This window comes from Dioscorea cayenensis, chromosome 9 (genome assembly GCF_009730915.1).
Source record: "Dioscorea cayenensis subsp. rotundata cultivar TDr96_F1 chromosome 9, TDr96_F1_v2_PseudoChromosome.rev07_lg8_w22 25.fasta, whole genome shotgun sequence".
Lineage (NCBI taxonomy): Eukaryota > Viridiplantae > Streptophyta > Magnoliopsida > Dioscoreales > Dioscoreaceae > Dioscorea > Dioscorea cayenensis.
The window spans coordinates 18065863-18071200 of record NC_052479.1 but is presented as its reverse complement, the minus strand read 5'-3'; the positions used below and the strand labels follow the sequence as shown (position 1 = coordinate 18071200).

At 32.4% G+C, this 5338-nt stretch overlaps 1 non-coding gene across 1 annotated transcript; it reads right to left on the bottom strand.

Moving 5' to 3' along the window:
* Positions 1–4112: 4112 nt before the first annotated feature.
* Positions 4113–4218, bottom strand: LOC120269671. Its single transcript, XR_005539314.1, has one exon. It is a non-coding gene; the product is annotated as a small nucleolar RNA R71 (small nucleolar RNA).
* Positions 4219–5338: the final 1120 nt, after the last annotated feature.

Sequence of the window (5338 nt, the reverse complement as noted above, 5' to 3'; positions counted from 1 at the left end):
TCATGTGTTTGGGGAAACCAATTCACCTTTTAATCTACGACATATGCTTAGGCTCCAACAATGATCACTCCATATAAATGTTATGCAATTCCAAGGCTACCATGGAACTAAAATACCAATTATTCATTCTCACCATTAAATGAGAGGATGGTATATAAACATGAGCTACAATCTGGCAATTAGTATCATGCTTTGCACTAGGCTTACTTACTGACATTGAGTTAGAGGATGCTTCGAAGGTAACATGGGATTCCTCCATCTTTTCTGACTTTTGCTCTTCTAGAAAGTACTTCTCCACTCTCTCTCCTTGTTCTATCTTAGAGTAGGTACATCACCTAGTCTGCTCAATTCCATGATCAGGAAATCACTAGAAAGGTTAACTAGCACTTCAAGTTACTACTTGAAGGTGAGAGAAGATTTCAACATTTCTTCTACGTAAAGACAAACATAAGATACGTAGAAAAAACTAACAACCTATGATCTAGTCCTAGAATGTGGATGCTTAGGTCACTGCCATGAAGCAACACATCTCTTGAGATTAATAAGGAGTTTATAAGGCAAGCTCACTCCCATGTGTTAAATCCAACTTAAATTTGCAAATTATGATTAAATAGTTAAATAGTGTATTAGTAAAACACCAGGCCACTTTTGGGAAAAAAGTGCCCACAGGCACATTTATACGTACTAATAGAAAGCAAGCATTTATCTCTCCACAAATAGATTCTTAGTGAAGGAGTATATATATACACTATATTTAATATATTAGCTATACATATATATGTAGACACTAATTATAACTAATATGTTATATGTATTACATACTATTAATCTTGGTTGATAGTTTCTTAAGCCTTCTTCAACGGCCATTTGTTGTTGGGTGATCAGGATTATTTTGGGCCCACACCATGGGAGGAGGCTATTAAGAGTTTCATTAATATTAATTAATTTTTTTAAATTGATAGAGTGAGTTACAAATAAATTTATTTCCACTTAATTTGCCATTAATGAAAATGCATTTGGATTGGTCTCAACAGAATAATCAAGAAACACAACATGTAGAGATAACCCAAAGAAACACAATATACAAAAGGTATCCTTATAATTATAACAAATGTCACATGTCTATTGGTCATTCCAAATTATCATGATCAAAATAAAGTAAAGAAACATAAACTTTTGTTTCTTCGCCTTTCATTCTCAATAATTGTCAAATTATTCTGAAAGATAGCAATCAACCTGCAAAACTAGTAGAGAAGAAAATTTGAGAAATTAATGCAAGTTTGCAATCTTAGTTTATGGCAAAGATAATAACAGTTTTATCTTTTGAGATAATTTGGTGGAAACAGGTAAGTAACTTGGATTTATAAAATTCTCTTTTTGTTATTGGCTATTATTTTGGGGTGTTTTTGCAGAAAATATGTTAAGTATATTCTTATAACTTAAAGATTTAAGATAACTGGTAAGTGTTAAATTTATAGTATATTTTAATAGATTTAGGTTTCATTTCTTAGTTGTCATGAATCTTTTCTTGTGTTTTTAATTGAATTTTACTCTTCTAGTGCAAGTTACTTCTCTTTATTAGTTTACATGCAAATAAGTAGAGTTTGGTCTTTATTTAAAATGTGGGTGACCTATGGTAGCTATGACACCCATGGGTCATGGTGCATAAATTGAAAAGACTAAAATCCTAGAAGAAGCACAACCCGCCCATGCTAGCTAACATAGGCCTTGTTTGGGTTAGCTTAAAAATAAAGTGTTTTTCAGTAGTAGAAGCACTTATTTTAAAAGTGCTTTGAGAGTAAGTTAAGTGCTTTATAATGTTTTATGTTTGGGTAAGTTAATGTAAAAGTACTTTTATATGTGTGAAGTTGTTTGGATGTTGATTTTTAAAAGGGCTTTTAGGGGTAGCAAATTACTAAAGTGGGCATTCATTGAGTTATTATTATACATTGCTATTAATAATGATAATAAAAATATTAATGATAATAATAATAATAATAACTTAATGTATTATAATTATAATTAATAATTATTATTATAACTTAATGTATTGTAATTATAATTATAATTATAATTACAATTATTATTAATTAGTATAACTTAATGTGTTATGATAATAATAATAATAATAATTACAATAATAATAATAATTATTATTATAGCGTAATGTATTAATAATAATAATAATAATTATTATTATTATTATAGTCATGTTTTTTGTTGTTTAATAATCTAGGACTGAGGGCATTAATTTGTTTAATTGTTGAGGGTAAACTGGTAATTTATAATACCCAAAAACAGCTTTTTAGAAGTGCTTTTTTCCAATAGCACCTCTTTACCAGCTTTTGAAAAAAAGCTGAATTTGGGCTTTTTTTTAACAGATTCTGCTTTTGCAGAAAAGCCAATACAAACATCTTTTCTTCCATCTAAAAGTGCTTAACTTATAAAAAAGTGCCTTTGGGCTTCTTAGAAGCCAATCCAAACAACCCCATAGCCGTGGATCTTTACCGCCATCATAGCCCTAATTTAACCCTCCAGTATATAAGGCCAAAAAAATGATTTTAAAGAATCTTTGGCAACAATAACAAGGATATGATTTCTCGAAGGACTGGGGATCATCTAAAGCTATCAAAAAGAAGAAAGAGGCAAAAGATCGAGGGAGAGATTCAACAATTTGCAAGAACATCGTGCGTGGAGGATCAAGGGTTTCTTCTTTCCTTTTTCTTTGATTTATTCCATGTTTCAATCTATGATTGATATGAACCTTTTAGCTAATAAATCAAATATGAGTGAGTAGATCTTTTGTTCTAGGATTGGAATTAGCTCAATGTTTAGATAATTGATGATGTATTGGCTTCTATTTTCTTATTAATGTTTATTTTCTTTTGATTCAATTTTATGGTACTTAATCCTTGTGAATGAGTTGGGCCCCTCATATTTGCTTCATTTTAGACACTAAAGAAAGGACTACAAGGTGAACTAAAGTGTTGGAAGCCCTAGAATTGAACCTAAAGTCCTAGATTATGATTTGTAGAGGATTATTGGATGTCATAGAACTCAGAGAATTTAATTAGATTCAATTACCACGAAAGTAGGAGTTATTCTAAGTTAGATACCTCGTTATATTCTAAAAAGAAATAGATAGTATCATAGGATATTCCATCTTTAAAACAATTAAACTTAACCAAAAAGAGTCAATACGAAGTCTTTTATCTATCATTGTGGTGAATGTTAATCCTAGAAGCCTTTGCAATCTGAATGAATCACGTAAGGCATTGGTAGCCTTAATTTTGTTAGTTTTAGTTTTCATTACTTATTATTTCCACAATTCACATATTTATTGATTTGCCTAAATAATCCTAACTGTAAGAAATTAGTATTTAGTAGCAAAGTTCTTGTGGGAACTATATCTTATTTACTACTTGAATGATCCATGCGCTTGCGGTATGCATCAAGTTTTTTGGCGCCGTTGCTGGGGATTTTGCATGTTGATATTGATTAAATTTGCAATTTTGTCATATTAGACATTTTTATTTTATTTTATTTTATTTTTTTCCTAATTTTTTTCTTTGTTTTACTTTATTTTTCTTTGTAGGATGTTATTCCTTGTATGCTAAGATTGAGAGATCTTGATAGCCTTGTGGAATTAGTTCCTAAAGTCAAGCGAACCTTTCGAATTAGAACACAATATCATAGAGGGAAAAAGATTCAAGAAGCTTCACAATTTTCAAGCATGGACAACACCAATAGAACTCCAAAGGACTTCTTTGTACCAAATATTCAAAGGCTACATTCGAGCATCACAAGACCCATAGTTGAAGCAAACATTTTTGAACTAAAGTTTGCCATTTTATCCATGGTTCAACAAAACTAGTTTGGAGGGCTTACCTACCAAGTACCCAAACCTCCATCTTTCTATGTTCCTGGAGTACTGTGATACATTAAAGATCAACGGAGTATCACCATATGCCATCAGGCTAAGGTTGTTCCTTTATCCTTAAAGGACAAAGCTCAGACATGGTTGCACTCTATTCCTGTGAGATCCATCATAACTTGTAATCAAGTATCACAAGCCTTCTTAGCTAGATATGTCCCTCCAAGCAAGATGGCTCAATTTAGGAACCATATCACTAATTTTGCTCAAAAGGAAAGAGAGTCTTTATATGATGCCTGGGATAGACTTTAAGAATTATTGAGGTTGTGCCCCCATCATGGACTATCAAAATGCTTATTAGTGTAGACTTTTTTATGATGGACTAAATTATAACACCAGGATTATAGTGGACACTGCTTCAGGAGGAGCCTTGATGAACAAGATTATGGATGAGGCCTATGATTATTTAAAAACATGGTTCTTAACCATTATCGATGGCCAAATGAAAAAGGTACTCAAAAGAAGGTTCAAGGGAAATATGATGTGGATACTTTTGACTCATCGCTACAAAAGTAAATGCCTTAACTTAGAAAGTCGTCAAGATCAGCATAAATGTAGTTGGTGTTATTCCTTCTAATGTGGCCTATGATATTTGTGGAAATGTTGATCATACAACTACTGAGTGCCAATTAGGAATTTTCAACCCGTAGGAACATTGATGGAGCAAGGCAACTATTGCAACAATTTCAATCAGAATCCACAAAGTGACTCCTTTTCAAAAACCTACAATCCTGGTTGGCAGAATCATTCGAATCTTTCCTACAGAAACCCTCAGGGTCAAGCAGGTCTCAACAATATTAGACAAACTCCAGGATTTCAACCAATACCTACCAATCCCTCACTAACCCAGAATTCAAATTTGAAATCTCTCTTTGAGAATTTTTGTAGTAGCTCAAGCGAAACAGAATGAGGAGTTTAAGCAATAGGGGCAAGCCATGAATAAGGCACTTAGATAGTTAACGACAATGAAAAGGAAGAACCCAAGTATATCACACCAAAGCTTACATGCCACCTATTCCTTTCCCTCAAAGACTGGCTTAGGCCAAATTAGATAAATGGTTTAAGAAATGTATTAGAAGTTTTGAAGAAGTTGTACACTAATATACTCTTCATAGAGGCTATGTCGCAAATGCCCATAAATGCTAAGTTCTTGAAGGAGATATTGTCCAAAAAATAAAAATTGGAGGAATACAAAGCTGTAACATTGATTGAAGAGTGCAGTACTTTAATCCAAAAGAATTTACCTCTAAAGCCAAAGACCCAAGCAATTTCTCCATTCCTTGTGTGATCGACACCACAAATTTCGAATAGGCACTATGTAACCTTGGCTCCATTGTAAGTCTCATGTCTCTATCTGTGAGCAGGAACCTAGAAATAGGCGAACTAAAGCTGATTACAACCACT